General features: G+C 43.2%; 1 protein-coding gene across 1 annotated transcript in view; it reads right to left on the bottom strand.

Moving 5' to 3' along the window:
* FAM110B (family with sequence similarity 110 member B) overlaps positions 1 to 26,458 on the bottom strand; it is a 153,928-nt gene that overhangs the window by 75,288 nt on the left and 52,182 nt on the right. The window contains exon 2 of the mRNA XM_088469349.1: positions 26,229 to 26,385. The gene's annotated coding sequence lies outside the window, so the exon portion shown is untranslated. The remainder of the gene's footprint in view (positions 1 to 26,228; positions 26,386 to 26,458) is intronic.

Below are 26,458 nucleotides of genomic sequence, written 5' to 3'. Positions count from 1 at the left end.
TGAGAAACTGTACATGTTTTTCCCTTTCACCATTTAAAGAGGGTTTCCTCCAAAATCCATGATCTTGCAGCCCACAGTATGATACAATTTGTAACATCTGCACTTTAGGGGAGACGTATCAGAAAATGGGGCGATTCAATTCAGAGGAAGTGGAATAGTGCCGAGAGGGAGCTACAGGAACATTTCAATTCAGCGCTGTTTATTCCGACTAATGGTTTTTTTCTTGCACCCTCCTGAGAAATCTGACTAAAGTGCCAGCCGCGAGGCGGTTTTCCAGCTTAGCGTGGTGCTAACAGCCTCGCGGCCAGCACTTTAGTTGCGAGAACTGGCATTCTCCAACTGAACACTCAGGTTAAGTAGCAAGAACCGCCATTCTCCGACTTAACTTCTGTCAGACTAACAATGCGCTAAGTTGAATAGCACCGGAAGCTCCCTCCTGGCACCATCAACAGCGCACTGAATTGAATTCCACCCCTTGAGAGAGATAAAAAGTGGAAAAGTTGCTCGTTGTAACCAAACAGCTCCTAGATGTCATTTATCTAGCAAATCTATAAAATGGCGAGAGGATTGGTTGCTATGGGCAACTTCACCATTTTATCTCTCTCAAATAATTAATACATATCCCCCTTTCCTTGTAGACTATAGGGTGATGGGCTTTAATTACTAGGGGGACACAATGTAAATAGAGACTCCTGAATAAACAAGGAGGCAACATGTAAGCCATCACTGGGTACAGACTAAAGATCTGCTGCCAATTAGACTTCACCAAGAAGGTAAACCTTAAATCTACAACCAAGGACCATAATACTGTTGCCGACAGAGTACTTATGTGGAAAATATTCATTAGTGCCACAGTGTTGGAGCTAGCGGTGGACGGATAAAGGGCAATAGCCAGATTAGGATAGGTGGGAAAAATGATGTCTCAACTCTGTGTGTGTCCTAGGTTGGTGCCGAGTGTCCTCTCCCCATGGCAGTTGGTGGCAGTTGACTCCCTATGGACCAGGAGCCTAGGAGACCAACCCAGGGCACCAGCACACAATGACTTTGCTTTAACTTATATCTGAATAAAACTCCCCACCTGCCAACATATAAGAATAACCTGTCTAATTTACAGAACAATTAACAAATATGCACGGCATAAAATAACATGAACAAATAGAAACAAATAACTATAAACTGAAAGGCATCAAGACAATGACAGAGCAGGGTACAGAGAAAGGGGTGCTGGACCACAAGTGCAATCATGCTTTAAACGCACCTCGTTGTTTCACATGCACCATAGTACAATATTGTAATTTCAAGCAGATTCCAAAGCACTACATGGAAATAGCATTGCACCTTGGCAGGATTAAACGCTACAACTTTTTTGCAAAAAAGTAGTTTAGACTTGACTATTTCTGAAGATAGGCATTCAGCCACACCTCCCAACATGACCCTCTCCAGGAGGGACACAACGCTCTGGTCCTGGACTTCCCTGGTGAGAGGCGGGGCTGCAGCGCAATTCAAAATTCAAATAGGGGAGCCACACCAACTGTCATTTCAAACAAAGGCAAACATCGCTGGCTGGGACTCACTGACAGTTGCTGTGACTCCCCTATTTAAATTTTGGACTGTACTGCAGCCCCACCTCTGGAGCCGCCACCAATCATAAATTACCAGGGAAGTCCAGGACCAGAGCATTGTGTCCCTTCTGGAGAGGGTCATGTTGGGTGGTATGATTCAGCATATCAACACTCATTAGGTTAGCATGCAAAAGATCGACAGGATTAGGTTGGCAGCAGTATACAAAATTAAAATGGAATTGTAAACATGCAGCTTTACCAGCATGCTTGAAGTTATATTGCCGACAGTTAAAATGCCTTAAGCTGCATTTTAACTGTCAGTATACAGTTGCCGACATACTCCTGCCAATCTCATGCTTGTCGACATAATGACTGTCAAACAAGTGTATGTATTCCTTTTTAAATCCTGTTTCTGGAGACTACTTATTTTACATATTGATCAAATCCATAAAGCTATAGGATGTAACTTTATAATGTAAGCTCCCACGAGCAGGGACCTCTTCCCTCATGTGCATCTCTTTACATTTTCTTCTACTCCTTACTCCCCATAAGGGCACCTAACACATGACTGACAACTCCCTGCTGGTTATTGTGAGTGCTTTCATCGCTGTTGCAGCAATGCATATAAGTCGTGTCCTTGTCCTGCACTGTAATGTACTGTACTGTACGTTACTTGTTTCTTGTTCACTTACTAGTTTTATGTACTATGTAAGGCGCTGCGTAACACTTGTGGCGCCATATAAATAAAGGATAATAATAGGATGTGACTTGGTTAATTATTTACGTCTCATCAAAGTCGTAGTTTCCCTTACATTAACATATGTAAGAGAGGGAGGACCACAATGTACATGATTGCAGCCATCTGCAGAAAAACCCATTACCACTGTCCAGAGTTGCACAGACCTGGCTTTATGCAATGGCCAAGTCACTAACCACTGCTCCATCCATACAGCCATTTTTTGCATGACTTTGAAGAAGGAAACAGGTTAGTTATCTCCAGGTGAAGTACAACTTTAACCAATTAATTGTTACGGCTTTTCTAACTCCTGTACTCCACCATCTTTTTCCAATATTTGTAATTTATGTAGTATCCACAAAAATAACTTTATTTTTTTCCGAGGACTTACATTTTTTCAGAAACTAGCATTGGTTTGCTTATACCTCCTCACATGGCAAAGAAGATATACCCATCATGGGCAAACAATTGTTTTTTTGTTTTTGAAGTTGTAAAAGCAGGAAGGTGAACTAAAATTAAACGTACACATCCATACTTTATGACTCTTATTTTTACATTAATCCACCAGGAAAGAGGAATTCCACACATTAAGTACCGGTTTTAATCCGGAAAACAAAAACAGTAATGCATTTTTCTTTTTACTAGGTTAATTAAAATGCATACAATGTGTAGAAATAGTATGGTTAATAATATGGGAGGGATGCATCAATCATCGCATTTTTGATGCAGCGCACCCCACCACTGATCGCATGTATAGTGGCGTTTAGTAACACATTCTGAAAGTACATTTAAGCAAAAGACAGCTCTACTGATAAGAGCTGTCCTTTGCAGTGAGAGTACCTCCGTGTTTATGACCCAGGAGAAGGGTCGGACTGGCCCACAGGGGAAACCCCCGGTGGGCCCCACTGCCTGAGGGCCAACCCCCTCCTCAAGGGATCAGGTTCCAGTCTATGCATTCACTAGCAATATTAACCATATCTATATATTTTTAGACCCAATTTGCAAGCTGGTCACACCGTTAAGTATGGGCCCCAATCACTGCATTCCCCTGGTGGGCCCTTCACACCCCAGTCAGACACTGCCCAGGAGACCTTCTGTGCATGACCGTCCGTCGGCCAGTGCATGCCACGGGGGACCCTGGGAGATATCCTATTGGAGTCCGCAATAAGAAGCCCACAGGCTTCTATTAGGCAAAACCATCTATAGATATTGCATATCAGGAACAAGCTCTGGAAAGTTTTGCTTTCTGGAGCTTGGTGCATACGGTGACTGCGATCAAACTTTTGAAAACTGCATTTTTGGGGGTTTGACTGCATTTTTCAGTAAAGTGCTTCCCGTTCTGTGTTTATTAATGTCAGGTTGAGGATGATAAAAGGTACTAGAACACCCATCTCTGTATTCATATTTTCTATAGTACAGGGGGTTCTCTTCTGGGGATCACCAGATCGTAACTACTTATGGAGCACATCATTTAGAGGAGATAGAGCCAGGAAGGGTGTTACAAAACTTAGGGGTCAATCCAATTACATGCGAAGGGTGCGAGTTGCCATTGCAATGGCCTTAAAAACACTGGCAACGGCACTGTGCCTCGCAACCTTCACTACCCGCTCATAGCCCCGACATGCATAACTTTGCTCAGAGCCTTAAGGGGCTGCAAGCACTTTTAAGCAAATTTGGGCTGCCGTCAAGCGCACCCGTTGTCGCTATGACTCGCATTCGCAAGTACATCGCAAGTAAATGGATTGATGCCTTAATGTTTTCTGTAGTGTAGAGGGTTATTTTCCGGTTGATGACCAAATAATAACTACTAAAAGTTAGTAGTTTTTGTACCCCCCGCCTCCCTATTATCTGGCTTTTTACATTTGTATGTATGGTATTTGCAGAAAGGGGGCTGGAATTAATGATGTTATGTCACTTGGGCTTGATAAACTTCTAGTTCCGCCCCTTCATCAACAGTTAGCCAATCGGCAAGGGTGATTTTCCTTCATTTAGAACTGTAGTGCTGAGGATGAGCTCCACTTTAACACTGTATTGATTTTATAAGATCATTAAACAAACATATATAGAGTTGATGTCCCATTAGTCTGGGACCCAGAGTGTAGTTGACCGTTATTCTTAGGCCCCAGGGGTCTGTATGTGCTTATTATGATGCCCCAGCTGTATATATGCGCCAATATTCTGTAACCCCCCCCCCCCCTCCAAAAAAAAAAAAAAAAAAAGGATCCCTTTCAACTTTACAATCTAGTAGGGTATGAACTTAGTGTACCATTTGTCAAAACCATATTACACCAGTTTCCCAATCTACGTCAAATCATTTAAACACATAAAAAAAAAATAAAAGCTTATATTACCTTAAAAAAACCTGTTGTGTACATGTAAAAATATGTATAGAGACTCAGAATTGTGCTAGGTAAGCACGTGCCAGCCCCACACAAACAATACAGTGATTAAGCATTTCATTTTTATCTAGGCAAAGCCGTCAAAACCATTGTGGCGAAGAGCCAGCAGTATGACCCAGTGACTTTGTATAGTTTCACAGGATAAAGTATTTAACACGTTAAGTCTACTTATTAAAAAAAAGTTTGTTTTAACATTTGTTAAATTAATAAGCATGCATTAGCTGAATGACAACCTTGTTTGGGAGAGGCCTCCTACTGACAGAGGTCTAATTTAGTCACACTTTAGATATCATGTCAATTACCATATTTTCAATTAAGTCACTTCTACCCACACAAATCACCATCACTGTTGCGTCACTAACCCGCAACACATACACACACACACACATTAAAATAAATATACTCTATATGGGCTAAAAACAGTATAAAATATGTTTAATACATAAAATTCATAAAATTGTTATATATTGTATATGAAGTCAAAAAATCTATACCCTGGTGATGAATACAGTTCATTTTTTTTTATCTTTCTACAGAAATACAAAATTCCAAAACAGTTATTCTGTTGTTCTGTGCACATCCAAATAACATTAACCCATAATGTATATGCTATTATAAGATAGAATTCACATATAATAAAAAGGTATCACACAGTGTCTATGTACAAATATAAACAAAAAAAGAAACAAAAATCCATACAAACTAGAAAAACAAACACCAATATACTGGAAACAAATTCCCACTTTACTTCCTCTATCATTATCAGAGCATAATATAAATCAAATTAGTAACACCACAGCACATTAAACAGACTACATGATCAAGACCATTCAATGTATGCTTGCCTGTATACCAGAACAAATAATAAAAAGGGCAGATGCACCCTCCTTTTTGACCTCTGGTTGCAGTCAAGCGCCCCGAATTGGTATCATCTTGCAAGGGAGAGTGAGGTGTCTCACCGGTGGGTCTCTTACTCTCTGCTGCGAGCACCATCACCTCTACCAGAGCACACAATACCTCAATGTCTCTAACGCAGCATGAAAAGATTACAGGGAAAACCTATGGGAAGAAGTAGCAACATAAGCAGCCAATAGAAGAGAGGCCCAGGCAGAATGTAAGCACATGCTCACAGAGGCTCTGATACAGTCACCAGCGATTACAAGGCACCTAATCTAATTATAGCTATTTGCTAGAACTGTACTACTCAAGCAGAGCCCATGAGCAAATTAAATTTTAATAAGTAAAACCTTTTTCAAATAATATAAAGATTCCCGTTTGCTATTAAGCTCAGCCTTCAGAGCCAATTTATTTTCCTCTGGTGTTATACAAACCATGTTGCCAGCTTTTTTTTTCTACCTCTTCTTCTTGAGGTTTAATAATCCTGGAAAAGCACTTGTCACTTTAACCTACATATGTATCATTCATTAACTCTGTGTGCAAACACCAGACTGTAAGAAACCCTGCACTTATTTGCTCTGACTAGATGAAAGCAATAATCAATATACATGGTCAAACCCACAAGAGGTTAATAACCTTCTGTAAAGGGCGACTGCGGGTAGAACAGTCACCATGTTTGGATGGGAGAGGGGGGGATTGGGAGGGATAGAACAGTACTTGGCTTACAAGGACAGTCTCATGTCTTAGAAGTATTTTTCTGGAAACCCCCCTGGGTTTGAATATTGACCATCCATACATTTATATATGCCCTATACTTACTATCCATTCTCATTTCCAGGGCTTTACAACTACAACAATGTAATGAACAGGTACATTGAAAATGTAACTAAACAACATTGGGGCTGATTCTCATTTGGGAGCAAAGCAAAAAAAAAAATCAAGTAAGTTTGCACCTGGACAAGCCATATTATAATTCAATGGGTGCATATACATTTATACAGCATGTTTTTACCAAAGTGCAAAGTTACTTGTTATTGTTGGCTTTGCTACCAATCAGAACCAGTCCCATTATAACCTAGTTCAAAACCAAAATTGCACTCAAACCTCCAATATCCATCATGAGGATATCAGACATGATGTGCTTGGATGAATCCGCTTAGCCTCAAAGTGTCTCTGAGTATGGTTAGAAAACCTTGAAAACAAGATTGTCTCTATGAGTTTGAAGCATATAGATTTTCTGCGTAAAGGATCATATTTTCCCCTCCATCAAAAAGAAGCACTTTGCGTTACGTGTCACAGACAAGCTGAATGTGACAGCACCATGATGGAGGCACTGAGCTGGAGGGGTATGAGCACCAAGCTACAGTAAATACTGCTAGATATCCTCTGCATATGGCCCCCTAGCTATAACAGGATCTCCATGATGTGATAAGAATAGACTTCTAGCAGCTTCCATTGGACAGATGTCACTGCCACATAAAACGTGCCACATATGTAGGCAAGCCATAAAAGGGCCTGACATGGATTGGAAACTATGATTTTATAAGACAGTTAAAACTTGGAGGAAGCTGCCATCACTGTAAAACAAAAATATAGCCATTTATCAAATAGATCCACCATTACCATCTGCAGCAGATATAGAAAATGTTGCACTCTAGAGCTTGTAGAACATCCTTGCATAGACAGTGTGGGTATATGGGATAGATTCCTTAAATCTCACACAACAATTGGGGCCACCGAAATATTCAAAATACAAGGAGACCTACAGATGTGTCCTTGTATCTAATCTCAATAGGCTATGCGGTGCAAAACTTAACGCGAGTCCTGGGAGACTCCGCTTGCAACGAGAATCAATTTTTACCTGGAAAAGCAACCAGGAGACTGTGGATTAATTTGATATGCAACACTTGTATATCTGTGTGTGACTGAGTCTGTATATGAAGCACAATGGAACTTGGCGTGATAAAAAGCCGCTGAGGCTGCATGGTAGCACTTCATATACAGCTTCAGACTCAGTCACACAGGTATACAAGAGCCACATATCAATTTCAATTTAGTCACTGCAGTCTCCTGGTGCGTTTCAATTGCAATGCAAGAAGGACACAAAAAATGATGGTCAGCACAAACAGTCACATGAGTCCTAGTGCGCCGTAAGGGGCTGTTTGGTGTGACTGCAGCAATGTATGAGGACACATCTGTAGGAGCCTGAGAGAATCTGGCTATGGCCAGGTTTTAGTACACTGCTTATAACCTTTCACAGGTCAAAGCATTAGCATATGTGCCTTCTGTGTTCCTTTGATTGTCTGAATGCATTACCATAGTTGACACATTCATCTTTGAAACCTGGAAAAATAAAGTAATTGGATATTCCTAATCTCAACAAACGCATTCGCTTCCTTCCTCAATCTAGGCAATCCATACTAACCTTAAGCACTTGTTTTGCCTGTAGCAGTTTAAAATTAGTTATTACATCAGAAGGGTCAGAGAGGGAACTGCAGTAACAGTAATTCAGTGCTACCAGCAAAAGTGATAACCTATCCAAGTCAATTTTTAGGATTGTAAAATAAAGCACAACATTACATAAACATACATATCTACTGTACTGCCAACAGGAAAAAAAAAAAAAAAAAAAAACCACACACGTTTAACATTACTTCCATAACCGGATCTTCTCAATAACACTTTACTACACATGTGGAGCATATAATGCAGAGATGGAGTATAGCATGCAGGACAGAAAATTAAGAAAATGTATTGGTCTGTTTGTTTATTTATTTGTCTGCCTGCCTGTCCAGTTATGCATTCGGACACCCCTGCACTGATTGGGATGAAACAAACGCGAGGTGATCCAGTTGGATCCTGGCCAGGTTTTAGGGGGGTTAGGGTCCCGGTCGGACCTCCCATTGATGTACGCTGGGAGAACTTTGACCCGGGGAGTCTGTTCTGAGCTTTCCACTGGATGGATTTGGATGAAAATATCACAGTGGGGTGGCAATTGGTCTGTGATGCCTAATGGAGTGTTTGGGGTCTGGGTAGGACCTCATGGAGGAGTGCACCGGGCACAACATTCTCCCAGGGAGCCTCTTCTGGGCCTTACACTCGATGGATTTGGACGACATCACATAATTTGGACCAAAAACTTCACAGAGTGGCAGAGGTGGTTTAAGAGAGGAGGGGGGCCAGTGTGCAGTTTCCGTCCTGGGCCCCCTTCTCTCTCTCTCCGGCAGACAGCACAGAGTGCAGCGCTGCAGCAGTAGACTCTGGACACTAGGCTGCCGAACCATTTTCCAGGCAATTTCTCTACTACGCATGATGCCGGGAAAATGGCTGCGGCAGCCATTTTCCAGTCAATTTTTACAGTGCTGATAGCGCCAACGTGGGGCTCCGGAGAGCTAAGCATTAAAAATATTGGTGCGGGGTGTGCGGTGTGGGCCCCCATAGACCCAGGGGCCCGTGTGACCTCCGCAACCTGCACCAATTATAGACAAGCCACTGCTGAGTGGTAACTTTGGATCCTAGAAGCAGGGGAGTAGCGAGGGTGGTTCCGGTGGAGCATGAGCTCTGGGCACCAAAATGGACAGAGGGTGCTATCCAGGGTTCCGGAATTCATGGGTGCTACTCAGTATGATGACCGCCTGTTAGTTTTATCTCGGTTTGTTTGCTCTATATGCTCCCTCCGGCCCTCCCGTCAGATTTATTACATTCACTTCTCACCTCTTTAATTCCCTCCCCTCTCCATTTCTTATTGGCTTCTGTTACCTCCCCTCTCTGATCGACACTTTCCTCTCCTCTTTGATTCCCTCCCTCCTCCTCTCCTCAATTATTCATTCATTGTGCTTCAATGGACTTAAAAGTGACACATCTGAGGTAAATTCCTAAACTGCAAATATAAGGTATTAGATTAAACAAAGTCTCTGCTATGGTATTTAAAGTAATGAGGTGTTCCCAGGCACTACCAGAAAGTGTTATTTGAAAGGTCTTTTAAAATATATTAGGAGACCTGAAATAATAATAATGGTGGCAGACAGAACATGATTAGTAGTACTCACATTAATATAGGTGCAATGTATATTTGCGAAGTAGGAGCATAGCTGAGAAGGGAGCTTCCCATAAGTGTCCTCACTCCAGTGAAAGTGGTTTGCTGTGCACCCTGTGGCATATCACTCTTCCACATACTGTCTATATTCTGATCATTTAAATTAAATTGACAAAATATAATACAATCTCCTCTACCGACTAATAATAATTCAAAAGAGATAAAAAGTCAGCTCCTAGATGCTATACATAAATAAAGCAGTGCCAAAGGAACTACCCCGTAATGTCAGACGGTGCCTCACCGAAGCATTCCATTCCCCCAATGGTATCTCAATGGCAAGTGTCATACTGCCACGGTTTGCTCTTTTTCTCTTCACTTCAGTATTCCCCCACAGGCTGGCCATACCACACTGGCGCAATTCAGTACAGGGAGGGGGGCAGTATGACATACACTTTCTCCGGGCACCATGGTTCCACTCCTCTGCCTAGAAGACAAGCAGTTAGGGGGTTAAGGTCCCGGTCAGACCTCCCGTTGGTGTACGCTGGGCAGAACTTTAACCTGCGTAGCCTATTCCACTGGAATCTATGTGGATGACCTCACATAATAAAACTTAATAAATTAAATTGAAGATTTAAACCCGGGCAACGCCGGATTCTTCAGCTAGTATTTAATATACGCAAAACAATAGAGGAAACTCTCTCTGGTGGCAAGGTCATTTTTAGGAAAAACCTACTAAAGAGAGTGCACATTTCAAATGCTTACATAAAGGTAAGGGATTATATTTGCACATTTGACCAAATCAAAATATATCTGGAGCATCAAAGGGAAAACTATCTTCGCTTGATTGATCAGTGATAAATAAAAAAATAAAAAAATTAAACTGATGCTTAGGGGCCCATGCATTCATTTTTGCATATTTCTCCCAAAAGCGAACATAATTTTTTGCTGTTTCTTACATCAAGACAATTTCTTCCCACCAGTACAGTTCGGGTAAAGAGTTGTGAGCCCTCATATGTGGTCCTGACTACCCAATGTTCCACTGTTTCTGTTGGTGGTTTTGTAATTTAGAGGAATGGAATATCTTTTTTATTTTAAACTGGTTTATAAGGAAAACCATTGCCCGGCAGTTCGATGAAAGATCGTTAGCAAACATCATACATCAGACTCTTACTGGTATAGGGAAAGTAATTGATCATAGTATAGACACATCATCTCTAGGAGTCTGAATGGCAGTACCGCTTGCATAAATAGACTATATATCATTATTAATTCATTTAAAAGTTAGCAGTCAAAAGACAAGACCAGTGATATATTGTTGTCCACAAATTCATTTTCTAAAAAGGACTTACCAAATTGTCTTAAAGGGTCATTCTGATTATACTATATATTGCATATAATTTACAATGTTGCTCAAATATCCGAATAGTGTTAATCTTGCATTTATTTGCACCAACCACATATACAAACCAAAGTCATTCAGTTTTTGAAGTATTAGGACAGGTACACAACATCTAGCCTTCATGGCCCCAATTAATTATTGTGAAAGCTGCACTGGCATCCAGAACAGGCCTGGCCAACCTGTGGCTCTTCAGCTGTTATGAAACTACAAGCATCAGCATGCCCGGTCACAGTTTAAGCATTCCCTAACTGCAAAACTGTGGCAGGGCATGCTGGGACACATGCAGATTAAATATATATACCTATGCCCATTATAGCCCTGCTCTCCATCCAGACTTTTGATAAACTATTTGTCTCAAGAACAGTATATATCAAGACATAAAATTACAAATAACAAGGTATCTGCAGATTATATGATTGTATTGTGAGCCTCATACCAGGCCTAAAAAAACAGGTAGTCACAATCCACGATTTTCTGAGAGATTAAACTATCTTGATAACATCTGATTTACAGTGATCACTGGAACAGTCTATTCCAATCTGGAATGATTATGGTGCCCATTTATCAATGAGTTTTAAAACTTGTTGCATATGATAATGGTGCTCCAGCCAATCAGCTCCTAACGGTCATCTATTTGAAAAAGTACAGTTGGGAGCGGAGTGGCCGGAGCCCCATTTATCATATGCAGCGAGTTTTATCACTCATTGCGAATGATAAAACTCGTTGATAAATGAGGCCCTAATGCTGGGTACACACTATACAGATACATCTGTAGATCGAGTTATCTGCAGATGATGGTCGTTCATACACACTGAACGGCCATCAACTGCTTCTGGCTTGCGGGTCCCAGCGGCAGGCCCCCCTCCCCACAGCTTTTTGGAATTTAGCCCCGGTAGTTTACACCATCTACATCATGAAAAAGCCTCACGCCAGGAGCGAAACGCGTCGATTGGATACTCTGCTCCTGTTGCATCTTTTACAAACTCTTTTGCCACTGCCATCTACCTTTACACCAGCTACATCAAGCACCTTCCAGCCGTAATCAAGGAGCCGGCGCAGACAGGACGCACTACTAGTGGCGAAAGGTGCCCGGCTGGGATTATACAGAGAAACAAGTCCCTGCCGCAATTTACCAGTGGGTCCCGCTGATATCTGACCAATACTGGCAGCTGTGATATAAGTGTGGCCCAGCGGCTAGATGGAGCTCCCCGCTGAGAAACCTGACTGCCGGCGCACTACAGGTACTATACCAACAGAGGTACTTGCTGCTCTCTCACTGATTTCTATCACGGCTTCATTGGTGTAAATTTTTGGAGGGCTTGTCCGGTCCATTTGGCAGCTAGTTGTAATACTGGATACGAGGAAAACTAACAATTACTAACTTGTTTTTACTGCTGGATAAACTGGAGGTGTTTTCAGCTAAGAAAAAACTGTTGCAAAAAAATGGATACATAGTGCATTATTGAACGTGCAACATTACATGTGGCTCAAGTGAAATATATATTTTTTTCATTATAACAATAATACTGATTTATGCCATATTTTTAAGCGCAGCAAGTGCAGATACACTGATAGTAAAAGTTACATATTTATTGTATTAAGTGGTATATATAGTTTTTGTGTGATTAAATATTTTCATAAAAATGTATTCAGAGAAGAATCCATTTATTGGTCAATTCAAGCACACTTATTATAATTTTACAATTAACATTAGCACAGTCTCTTATCCCCCTTTCTTGTTATTTGCCTGGTTGTTTGTGTGTGTCAGACTAGCAACCGAAAATGTTTTACCTTATTTACCAATTCTATAAGAACTGTGAATTCTGACCTAGTTAGATTATTCTAAATAGTCTCTTTTCTATCTTCAGATGGTGTAAACTACTGTAAGCCCATGGGAGCTCCCGATGCACGAGAGAGATCTTTCGATCTCTCGCCTGCAGCCCCCATCCAGTCTCGGAAGCTGGCGCTGTGCGCTTGCGCAGTGTCAGCTTTCCCCGGGGGAAGTCTTTCACTTCTGCAAAATACTTCTCCTAAATGCTGGGGATAGAACTTGCGGGGACAGTGGTTACCACAACCGCTGTCCCTACAAGTTCCTCCATAGTACAGGATATTTTTATTAATAACTAAAATATCCCAAGCGAGTTAGGTACATAATAATCGCTGCTGGTCTGCGATTATTAGTACATAGACCCCTAGACATTTTCAAAGCTGTATTTAGCTAGGGTTAGAGCAACTTTTTGTATTTAATCGTTACTTCCTTCTCCTCACTGAATGGTCTGTTGCCATCTTCCTCAAAATGTTTGCAGAAGCAAAGAGAATATTAGAAGACAAGTGTAATAAAGGAATGAGCACATATAAGGCTCCTGTCAAACGGGTGCGGAAAGTTCATACATTCATCTTGTTGAATTATACGGTACCTGAATTAATGGCAAAGACAGCATGGGTGAAGGCCATCGTAAACCACACACTGTTCAGAGCAACTGAAACTTGTGCACGTAACATTCAGTGTAAATTTTCTGGTCACAAAGTAGCTCATTTACAGGGTTAAATTAGGGAATTTACATTAAAATAGGATTTTGGTACTTACCGATAAATCACTTTCTCCGATTCCACAGGGGACACTGGAGCCTCAGTACAATGGGTATAGGAGTGTGTTAACCGGGAGCTGGCACCTTTAAATAAAAAACTACTGGTAGCTAGCTCCTCCCCCCTCTATACCCCCCCAGGTCAGTCTAAAAACAACTGTGCCCAAGGGGAGCTGGAAAGTAAGGAGAAGGAGACAGAAAAGCTACATTAATCACATATACATAAGAAAACCACATATACATGAAAACAAGAACAGGTCAGTCAGACAACATTAAATGCAAACTAGCGTCTGAACCTGTAAAAACAGTAACAATGCAGGCAGAACAGCGTAGTGTTTGGTGTCCAGTGTCCCCTGTGGAATCAGAGAATGGGATTTATCGGTAAGTACCAAAATCCTATTTTCTCCTTCATCCACCAGGGGACACTGGAGCCTCAGTACAATGGGGACGTCCCAGAGCTTACATCCCGGGTGGGAGAGCGCTGAGAGACCTGCAACACCGCACGGCCAAACTCCGAAGCGGAGGCCACAAAAGTATCAAAACGATAGAATCGTAGGAAGGTATGCGTGCCTGACCAAGTGGCTGCTCTACAAAGCTGGTTTAAGGAAACCCCGTGAGCAGCCGCCCATGAAGGACCTACCGAGTGCGTAGAATGCGCCGTAATAGGATCCGGTGGTTGTTTGGAAGCCATCACGTATGCTTGCCTGATAGTGAAGCGAATCCATCTAGAAATGGTCTGTTTGGAGGCCAGCCAACCTGGACGGGCCACAGCAAACCGAATAAACAAAGCATCCGATTTACGGAGGGAGGCAGTCCTGTCAACGTAAATCCGGAGTGCTCTGACTACATCCAAGGATTTTGAATTGGAAGAGTCATCCTTAAACACCGGAACCACGATAGGCTGGTTTATATGAAAAGCTGTCACCACTTTGGGAAGAAAAGCCCTTTGAGTACGCAGCTCCACCCTATCCTCATGGAAAATAAGATAAGGAGGGTGGCAGGATAAAGCACTGAGTTCTGACACACGTCTTGCCGAAGAGAGAGCCAACAACAAAACCACCTTCCAGGTTACGTACTTTATCTCCACTTTCTGTAGCTCAAAAGTATCAGACTGGAGGAAGGTCAACACCAAATCCAAATCCCATGGTGCTGTGGGGGGCACAAAGGGGGGTTGAATCCTCAGGACTCCCTGGAGAAAAGTCTGTATATCCGGAAGCAAAGCCAATTTCCTCTGAAAGAAAATGGACAACGCGGATACCTGTACCTTTAATGAACCCAGACGAAGGCCTGCTGTGAGACCAGCCTGAAGAAAAAGAAGGAGACATGATACCTTAAAGACTGGAGGAGAATTACGTCTCTCACACCAAGCCACATTTGTCTTCCATATGCGGTAGTAATGTTGAGAAGCGACTTCTTTCCTAGCCCGAGTCATTGTGGGAATGACACTAGATGGAATACTCTTCTTTCTGAGGACGGCCCTTTCAATAGCCAGGCCGTCAAACGAAGCCACCTTAAGTCGCGATAAACAAATGGGCCCTGACAAAGGAGGTCGTCCTGAAGAGACAGTGGCCACGGCTCGTCTATTAACAGATTCTGTATCTGGGAGTACCACGCTCGTCTGGGCCAATCTGGTGCTATCAGAAGCACCTTGATCCCTTCCCGCTTGATTCTTTGAAGCAGGCAGGGAATGAGCGGAAATGGAGGGAATAGGTAAATGTAATGAAACTTCCACGGAGCCGTCAGTGCGTCCACTGCAGCTGCCCGTGGATCCCTTGTTCTGGAGTAGTAAACTGGTAGTTGGTGGTTTAACCTTGATGCCATAACGTCGGCTTGAGGACAGCCCCACCTCAGAGTTAGTTGCTGGGACACCTGAGGATTGAGTGACCATTCCCCTGGATGAACGTCCTGCTGACTGAGGTAGTCGGCCTCCCAGTTTTCTACTCCTGGGATGAAGATCGCAGAAATCGCTACTGCGAATTCCTCTGCCCAAAGCAGAATCCTGGTTAGCTCCCTCATGGCGGCTCTGCTTTTTGTGCCTGCTTGTTTATATACGCCACTGCAGTGGCGTTGTCCGACTGGACTCTGATTGCCTGCCCATCCAGCAGCGGATGCGCCAGCTGGAGAGCATAAAATACCGCTCTCAACTGTAGGATATTTATGGGCAATCTGGCTTCCTGCTGCTTCCAGTGCCCCTGAAAATGCTTTCCCAGAGTCACTGCTCCCCAGCCCCTCAGACTTGCGTCCGTGGTGAGGAGGGTCCAATGCCACACCGCAAACCTTTTCCCCGCCAGCAGGTGGGAAGGGTTCAGCCACCAAATGAGAGATGTTCGAGTCTGAGGCGCCAGGAGAACTCTCTGATGGAGAAAAAGGTGGGATCCTGACCACTGGGAGAGGAGATCCAATCGAAAAAGGACGGGCATGAAATCGTGCATATTGATTCGCCTCAAAGGCCGCCACCATCTTCCCCAGAAGGCGGATACAGAGATGCAGAGACACTCGGCGATATTGTAAGACCAGGCGCACCATATGCTGAATGGAGGCAGCCTTGTCTTGAGGCAGGAAAACTCTTTGCTGCCCTGTGTCCAGTATAATTCCCAGGAATAGTAAACGCTGTGTGGGGATCAGGGAGGACTTTTTGAAATTAAGTATCCAACCGTGTTGCAGGAGGATGCTCTGAGTTAAGCGAATGTCCCTTAACAGCCGAGCTTCCGAAGAGGCCTTTATCAATAGATCGTCTAAGTATGGAACAATGACGACCCCCTGACCATGCAGTAGGGCCATCATTGCCGCCATAACTTTTGTGAAGACTCTTGGAGCTGACGAAAGTCTGAAAGGTAGGGCCTGGAATTGAAAATGCGACTCTAGGGCCGCAAAACGAAGAAAGGCCTGATAGGGGGGGCCAGATGGGGATGTGGAGATAAGCGTCCTTTATGTCTAAGGACACCAGAAACTCGTTCCTGTCGAGACCCGCTATAACGGATTGGAGAGATTCCATCTTGAATTTGAAAACTCAAAGATGAGGGTTTAAATCCTTGAGATTGAGTATGGGTCTCATGGAGCCATCCGGCTTGGACACCACAAACAGGCTGGAATAAAACCCTTGACCTCTCTGATGGGATGGAACATTCACTATTACCTGGGACAATAACAGTTTTTGTATTGCCCCTAGAATTTCTCCTCGTTTTTCTGCAACCAGAGGTAAACCGGTTTTGAAAAAATGAGAAGGAGGATGGGCCCTGAAGTCCAATTTCAGGCCGTGAATAATGATGTCCCTGACCCAGGCGTCCTTGCAAGACTGGATCCAAGTGTCCTTGAAACGTAAAAGGTGCGCCCCAACCCTGGGATCCCCCAAATGAGAAGGAAGGACGTCATGCGGCAGGTTTGGCAGCTGCCTTGTCCTGCTGAGTATTGGAGGCGGCTGATGCTGAAGCTCTACCCCGGCCTCTGGAGAAGGCTGGGCCTCCTCTGGAACGCCCTCTAAATCTTCCAGAGGCACGAAAGGATCGAAAGGAGGGACCTGCCAAAGATCTTCTAGTAGGAGGAGGAGCTGCAGATGGTAGGCAAGTGGATTTCCCACCTGTAGCTTGTGAGATCCACTTATCTAATTCCGATCCGAAAAGTACCTCCCGAGTAAAGGGAAGGGCCTCTACTGCTCTCTTGGACTCTGCATCTGCCTGCCATTGACGCAGCCACAGAGCCCTTCCAGCAGATATAGCTAATGCTGAAGATCTGGCGGATAGATTACAAATGTCCTTAGATGCTTCTCTGAGGAAAGCAGCAGACTCTGCTATCTGTTCGGCTAACTGAATTAAGTCGTCAGTTTGCGTACCTGTTTTAATCCCCTCAGCCAGCTGCAGCACCCAGGCTTCAATGGCCTTATTCACCCAACAACTGTGCTGGACGCATCAAAACCCCTGCAACTGTATACAAGGATTTCAATGTGTGTTCCATCTTCCTATCTGAGGTTTCCTTTAGGGAAACTGCGCCAGGCACCGGAAGCACCGTTTTCTTGGAAAGACGGGCTACTGACGGGTCCACTGCTGGAGGAGTTTCATATAATCTCCTACTGTCAGGTGGGAAAGGGTAATAAGACAGATATTTCTTAGAAATTTGAAATTTTTTGTCTGGGTGTTTCCATGTGGAAAAAAAGAATCTCATCCAGCTCTTCTGATGCTGGAAAGGTAACAGACTGTTTAAATCTTTTACCAAAAATAGATGGTTTTTCAGTAACCTCTTAATCTTCTACATGCAACACCTGGCGTACTGCTGAAATTAAAGCATCTACGCCCTGAGATGCAAGTTCGGGGTCTTCAGGAATGTAAGTTTCCTCTTCCTGAACCTCGCCCTCTTCAGTGTCCTGCAACTCCTCATCTGACTCATCCCAGTGTAAGGGATTATGAATCAATCTCTTACTAAGGACTTGAGCAGGAGAAGAAGAAGCAGGTGGGGCCGGGGACATTGCTTTTGTAAGTCCCTCCATAGATCTGGCCAGAGAGCGAGCCCAATCTGGTTCAGCTGCTGTTTGTCTCAGCCTCTCCCTGTCCTTACGAGCTGATTCCAGCTCTGATGACAGATTTGATATGACTGCAGTCAATTGTTCAGACCACCTAGGCTGGACTTCAGGATTAGTATCCTGAGGTAAAGACACACATTTATCACACAGTAAGGAAGCATTAGATTGTCCCTGTGTGAATTTTTCACCACAAGTCTTGCATGAAAAAGACTTCTGTGCTGCTTTAGACCCCTTGGTAGACATGTCTGTTACAGACACCACACCCCCACACACAGAAAAAAGGACAGTAATGCAATAGCAGATTTTTCAATCACGCCACACAGAGACCTGAAAGGGGCACAGAGGGAGATAAACTATAATGCTTGCAGCGCTAACCGAATAGTGCTGATAACAAGAATAAAAAATGCAATTGCTGATACACAGAGTACTAGCCTGACTCCTGCACAGCTCTCTCTCCACCCTGTAGTGCGTGTGCCTTGTGCTTAAAATGGCCACCAGCATCCTTCTGGAAACGCTGAGGCTGCTGGGAGGCAGGAGCAGAAGGGAAACTTAGGCTCCACCCCCCCCCCGCTATGGCGCTCTCAGCGCTAGCGGAGCGCACTGTGAATGCCCGCCTAAATACATGTCCTGGCTCCTCTGCTAACCAGGGAGCCAGGAAACACTAACCATAGCCCTGCCTGTGCTGCCGGCGGTGGGCATATGCTACTGGGTCCCGCGACGTGCACTGCATGCAGCGTGTCTTTGGGTACCCTAGAGACTGAGGTCTCTGTAGCAGGATACCTCAGCGCAAACCGCATGCAGCAGCGGTGAGGATCTCCCCGGCAGCTCCCTCGTCGCAGACAGGCAGGGGCAGTAGGCTGCCTGTCTGTCCTCAATGCTTGAGTATATTTCCAGAGCCCTAAGGAGGCTTACGTCCAGCTTCCAGGGCACATTTTTTAGACTGACCTGGGGGGGTATAGAGGGGGAGGAGCTAGCTGTGGCTGGAGGCCGACCACACGTAATTAAAATGGCTGTCAAGGCATTGAGGTGATTAACCCTCATGCCGTTGCGCCATTTTTAAAAGGACAGTGTAAAAGCACACTGCACAGTTTATAATAAACTGTATTAAAGTATATATGTATTGCTGTAATGCAGTGCAGCTGATCTGCAATGCATTAGTGCATGAAGCAATGTATATTTAATAGGCTATCCACTATATGGTTTAAATGTAAACTGGTTTTAAATGCATTTTTTGAATATGACATGACCAGCCTCTGTGTCTGCAGAAACTAGCAGGAGGTCTGATGAATAGGAAGACCTGTTGTGGTCAGTGAACTCTGGCTGGAAGGTTACTGTTTGAAGGTGTGAATGGTGTCATATAGCCAAACACTTCAGATACAGAACTTCCTTTTGAAAAGGCAATTTGTTTTTAAGAAGATCCTTTTGGATGCCACTTCTAAAAGCTGAATGTGTTAAGGTTGGAAATGCCAAACTGATTGATAAGGATGAATGTCATTTACCATTTCCTGTGAAATGTTATATCAAAGTTTGGGTGGTGGATTACGAAGGAGGATATTGAGTGACTCCTTTGAAATGTAATATGTTGTTAATTTATGTTTTCTGAGATAGCCTGATTGGCTAGAAGGAACACAGGGTGGATTTCCCCCCCTGTGATGTTGTGTGTAAGAATGACATAAAAAGAGGGACTGTGGGACTGTGAGCCCTGTAACTTCTTTGAGGAGAAGAGCTGCTGATAAGATTCCTGTATGTGGTACATCTTTGGAAATCCTTTGTGGAGAATTGCTGTTTGATTTCGGTGTGATATTCCCCTTCAGGCGAAGGGAGGGTCTTCTTTAAGACTTTGAGCAATAAACATCTTGCCTGAATTCAATTGTATCTCAATCCTGCGACCAACAGAATTGCGCAAAACGCTATTCCGTTCTCCTGCTGTTCTGGGTAAGAGCTCCGTGTCTCTAAGTTCAAGCCCTCTGCCAAGCTACCGTGCAGACCTGGTCCATTGCGAGGGATCAGGAGGATACAGCAGACACCAAACAGGAGGTGTGTCCGCAGTTAGTCAAACACATACGCAGCAAAAGCGGTTCCAGGTGCCTAGGCAAGAGCCTGATTGTACGTAAAAAGCGGTTCCAAACGCCGATGGTAGAGTTTGGTGGTGGCAGCATCGTTACACGCCCACGGTGCAGTGGGCGGAGTCAGTGACAGGTGGTCACTGACGGTGAGTGGGAGTCCAAAAGCGCTAACCCGTGACCAGGGCCGGCCTAGGCGAAAGGCGTCCAGTCACACTAGCTACCAGTAGTTTTTTATTTAAAAGTGCCAGCTCCCGGTTAACACACTCCTATACCTATTGTACTGAGGCTCCAGTGTCCCCTGGTGGATGAAGGAGAAATTGCGGTTATAGGGTTAGCAAAGTTTCCTACAGCTCACTCTTGGAAACAGTCATCGTACTTCAACCTCTAACATATAATGACATTTAAAAGTGGTGCTGCACGTCAAAATTACTAACAGACAACAATGCTTGTTAATTATAAATCTACCGAGAGGGTCAGGCAGAGATCGAGTCAAATGAAGCTGGGGAAGATGAGATCTGTCATCTGATATCTGACTGAGTTTAATGTCCCCCACCCCTTAATTTACCACTAAAAGTTCTACAATGGAGCAGGAAGCCTTACCCAACGTATAGCTAACTTTAGAACTGTAGGAAAAGACAAGAGGACCCAAAGCATGCCAAATGTGTCATGATTGGATGGACCAGTGATATTGCGCAGGGCTGTAACTAGGGTGGTGCGACATGTGCTATGGAACAGGGCACCGCAGGAGAGGGGGCACCGTTTGGGCTGGTCAATTTTCTATTTATTATCATTCTCACTTGTAGCTTCCTTTCATTTTATCCCCAACATCTTCTGGACTCAACTATCTCTTCCCTGGCCCTTCCCAATGAGGCCATGCCCTATTTTGGGTGCGTTATGTCCCTATTTCAAATATATGGGGGCACCAATGCTCTTTCTGGCACAGGGCACCAAAAAGTCCAGTTACGGCTCTGATATTGCGATACGCAGCCAGCTGTCATTTTGGTACTTGTTAGCCACCTCTTGCAGTTTATTTAAAAGAAAAAAAAAGTATTTATTTATTTAAGGGCTGATGGGTAAATGTATCAAGCCTTCTAAAGAGCTTGTATCATATTATATATTGTACTTGATAAATGCTAGCTAGAAGCAAATTGGTTGGAATGGCATACTTATCCACTCTTTAGGTTTGATACATGCCCTCCTAAGCTGAAGTTTGGCTGACAGAGTTGAATCAAGGAGAACAAAACAAAACCTCTTCTGCGCTACTGCATTGTTAGAGCTGCACAAATGTAACGTGCTCTTCCACATAGCTGGTAACACCAGAGTATTTGTAATTATTATAAGTGTTCAGCCTGCCCCCACCTGACTACTTCATAATGCCACCTGGCTGGAAACAATTTTTTGTGGAGAACACAGGCAGGCCTACCTGCCCAGTCTTCCCAATTATCAGGACTTCTGCTCTATTTTGGGCACAGTTAGTATATATGTCCACCAAGATGATACAGTACCTCTTCAATTATGTCAATAGTAGAGATACTGTATGTGCACACTGTTTTGAAAAGGATATTATCAGGGTTGCGGATGGCGAGTGGCAGTAGCCCAGCACTACTGAAAAATTGTACACAACGCCAGGTAGACTTGACACATCTAGATGTAAAACGGCACGCACCTTGTGACGTGTTACTACATGGCGGCATGCACAATTTGCAGAGGTCTGTTGAAGGTATGTAGAGACTCAATGCCCAGGATAGATTCAATTTTCTTTTAAAAGCCCGCAAACTATAATGTTAATGAATGCTGTTGACCAACTTAGCATAACCAGTGTTCGGTCTTAAACTAACAAAATATTCTAAATTCTAATTGACCTGACAATGTTTTGTACAGATAAACATTGTGTATGTAGGTTGTTCAGTGGTTAATGATACAGCATTACATGTGACAAACCAGAAAACCAAACATTCTAAAACCAAAATGTCTATGTCGTCATAACCACAGTACAGTAATGAAATTACACACCAGATAAAAATTTTGTTCCCACAAAACTCTGAGTCTGGGGAATAAAATATATATATATAGTAGCTGAGAAGCATGTAATGGTCAGAGATATACAGTAGTCCAGCAAACCTCAGATTATTTACATTTTTAATTTGTCAAAACACATGTGCAAGAAAATTTTAAGCAAGAGATCTGGAACATTTCCTCAATGCTTACAAAGCAAATACACTGACACCCAGCATCCCGTTTGCTGACCATGAAAAACAGAAACTTCCTATTATTTTACATCATAATATCTTCCAGATGCTTTAAATGGACTTGAAAATGGAGCATGAAAGAGGGTCACAAACAGCTATAAAACAGGGAAAACTAGATGTTTGCACCCTGCTGGGTGACTGGAAGCCTAAGATGGGAAATCTGGAGACTTTCCGGAATGGATCTTCGGCAGCATAGCTGACACAAGGAGTCTCTTTTCTTCCTTGAGTAACACAGGGCTGACCTAGGAATCAATTAAGGACCATATAAATTTAATTACTTGGAATGAAAACCAATGGGTCTAGAACACCAACCACCAATGAGGTGAAAGGGGTCATCAATGTGTACTAATCATGTGAAATGGGCACTGTAACAAGTGGCGTAATCATGGCAAAATAAGAGTATTGGAAGTGGGTAAGACCTTGAGCACTGCTAGAACCCTAGACGGACAGCCAGATACTGATTGCAGGGAACATACAAAATTTCCCACATTTGCCATTAAAAAAAAAAAAATACATAAGAAGTTTGGAACTCTTGAATGAGAAGCTGAGAGAAATGGACCCCAATCTGTAGGTATCTCTGAGGGGGCGATTCAATGGTTTAGCCAGCGGCTAATTTTTTAAGGCGCCCAATGAAGTAATTGAATGGTTACTCCATCTGAGTGTGATAGCCGCCGGCAACAGCATGTCTGCTCGCACCCTCAGGAGCAGTTAACCGCAGTTACGGCGCCCTAACCAGGACTTTAGATGGGTTTAGCCATCTTAGATGGCTACACCCGGTCTACTAGGGCGCGAAGAGGGAGATGATGAGCGCCCAGAACAATTCAATAGCAAAACTGGGAGCTCAATAATTATCGCCGCCCATGCAACAATTGAATTGCCCCCTGAAAATTTCTGTACTTCTTCCGGTTACATTGAGTTAGAGGAGCTCCTATCAGCAGCAACCAAAGTGATTAAAACCTACCTAAGAGGTGAGTAAGGCTGTAGAACAAGGCTACACTTAATCAGTACTGCACTAGTCCCGAGGTTTCCAATTAGGTTTGTATTTTTTCCACAGTAACTTTATTTATAATGTATAGTACATTGTAATTTATATAATAATTATATTTCAGCTTTGAGTTCCTTGATATTTAGATTACAGTTATAAGTTTTGTGCATTTAGCACTGGTTTCTTTAAAAAACTAAAATCTCAAAAACATACAACTACGGTATATAGTAGTTTCTGCGTGAGTGTATGAACACAATGCTGGGTGGTTGGACTGGCTGCAATTCAAGGGGCATCAACTAAAATCTTGTCTAGGACTGACTTTGGGGGTAGGTCACAGTCACTGCTGATCTGCATATCGGGTGCGAAAGGGAGCGTACCGCTAGTCTGCTCAGCATTGATGGGTTGTTTTTAAGAATGGAAAGGGGGCTGGGAATGGCCCAGTTCTTTTTGAAGCAATTGCCATGCCAAGTGACCACCCCCTTCTAAGTCCAAGCATGTCCCCCGATTTCCCAATTAAACAAGTTTTGCTATCATCTTATAATCATGCTAGGGCCGAGGTAGAATTGAATGTAAGATGGCCCTAATCCCTCCTGCATTGCAGGCACGGAACTAAATGCATATATATGCCAGTATGTACAGCTGTGTGCATCTTTGTGAGTGGACAGTCCCTATCCATATGCTTGGTTTCATAGCCCTCATCCATATCAGTACTTTTTATGCAAAAATTATACACTTGTGCATATCCCTAGTACAGAACATCTAGCTAAAGACAGTCCTTCAATACCTTAGGCGTGCAGGGATGTAGTCAGGATGCTAGAGGCTGGAATGCCAACTGGTCACCCACAGCTATGCGAGCGGTCTGGAGGCCGCTCCATTTTTCGGTAGGAGGGCACTGATTCAGAGCGAGCGCTGTGGTCAGAGTGTCCGGCTCTGAATCAGGCCCTCTGTCTGTGCAAGAATGCCCTGTTACAGCCCAGTTACACATAAGCAACCGGAAATGAGCATGACTATGTATCTCCCGAAGTTGCATACAATTGGTTCTGGAGCATGCGCATTACAAAGACCCTCAACTTACGCTCCGCAAACAGACTTAAGTTAAACTATCCTCGCTGTTCTTTCCAACTGTCATTAATGGTTTTAAGGAGAATCTGACTGTAAACCTCTCTTGGCTATAAAAAAATAAAAATAAGTGGTTACTAGAAGAATAGTTTAGTTGTGTACCATTTGTAACTCCTCAAAAAGCAATTACACAGTGACTGAATGTGCTTATCTTGTCATTCCAATGTCTATGCCCCCACAAACTAGCTGATGAGCAAGAACAGAGGTGTTTGCACAAAGTCTGAGTACAATCATGTACGTTTTGTGGTTTACCGAGAAGCATTTGTAACAAAAAAAAAATAAAAATGTTAAAGAATATAAAAAAGATAATCCTGATAAAAAAAATAAAAAAGCAACATGTAAAAAGAAAGAAGTGTTAAACCCAATTACTACAGTTATTTTTGTTTTTATTGAGAAATTATATATATATATATATATAGCCATTTCCCCAAAGATCCTTAATCCAAGCATGGCAAATGTTATCAGCTGTGCTAGTGTATAGAGAACATCTGGTGGTATAATAACTGTAGCATTGGAGATCTACTATTACTCAACCTAAACAAATTGAGTGAATGCTAAAAACTGTAACAATAGACCTTCTGTGACCTAGCTGTGCAAGATTATCCAAAAACGTGGGAAATCATGCGAAATATCTCTTCACAGTGACCTGAACTCAAGTTTCCCCATATCCCATAAGCAACAATCAACGCTACTTAAAGTAGAAGCATGATTAGCTTAGCTGAAATTCTTATTGGAAAATGTGAAGTGCAATTTTGTCAGTCCCAGCAACGTGTAAGGTCTCAGTGCGGAGCTATAAAATCTCTCTATAAACTTTCGGTTCTAAAGAATATATTTCAGTATTATAGAAATGTAAAAATAGGAAATACTGGAGATGTCCTGGTACTGGGGTGCAATAGAAGAACCAGTTTGGAAAACCACTAGTAAGATCCAAAAAAATTGAAAGATAGACAGCACCCATGAGCTTAGATAATATAGGTATTATAAGCCATCTAGTGAAGCAAATAGGTGATCAACGTCAAAAAATTTCTATTCACGTCAGTAAGAGAATACAAAATTTGTCGTTATCTCATTTTCAAACACAGTATGTACAGAGTTCTGTAGGACTAATGCCAGTGGCTAAGGGTCCGATTCAGAGGCAAATGCACCTTTTGACGTTCACCTGTTAGCTACTTTTTGCGAATGCCGCTACAAAGCCCTCTCCTAGCGTACATCCATGTGCAAGGAATGAGATGCCCACTTTGTAGATGCTGTAATACCGTCGTGTAATCCTGCCTGAGTCTTTAGATGCCACCATTGGTGCACCACCGAAACGTGCACCAGCCCTGAGGCTGGTACAGATTTTCCATCAGAGTATGGTCTGTAATGTAAAGGATTAAGCTTCTCTGAATGCACGCACTTCAGCGGCACGCCCATCAAGCCGACCATCTCCGTGCACCTCCCAGTCACCGCCCAGCACTTTTCCAAGACATTTCTGGTCCCATGCGTCTCAAATCGCACCCACGCCTATGTAACGCCTGCGCTGCAGGAGTTTTTAGGGATTTTCAGTAGCAAGAAAAAACCCTCAACTGTGAACACCGGCATTAGGAAACAGAAACAGGCCCTAAGTGTTCAGGTGATGTGAGGTGGCCTTTTACATTGTTTCTTTTAGTTTAAAATCAATTTATCAGACTTTACAAATTTACCTCAGAGCACATTACTATTCATTACTTGTTGCCACTGTTACAGAAGAACAACCATATCTTGGAAGTGTTGCTCAAAGGACATCTGGAGACATCACCCAATATCGGAGAGGGACATTGGACAGCCTTGATCGGTGCAGGTGTCTCAGTGTTCGTGTACCTGCACAAAGCAACAGAGAGGAAATGATCACAAAGACATAAAATTATATATTTTTTTTAAAATCAGTTCTCTT

Source organism: Taudactylus pleione, unplaced genomic scaffold, assembly GCF_031769625.1.
Source record: "Taudactylus pleione unplaced genomic scaffold, aTauple2 ptg000090l, whole genome shotgun sequence".
Lineage (NCBI taxonomy): Eukaryota > Metazoa > Chordata > Amphibia > Anura > Myobatrachidae > Taudactylus > Taudactylus pleione.
This window is presented reverse-complemented; position numbering and strand designations above follow the sequence as displayed.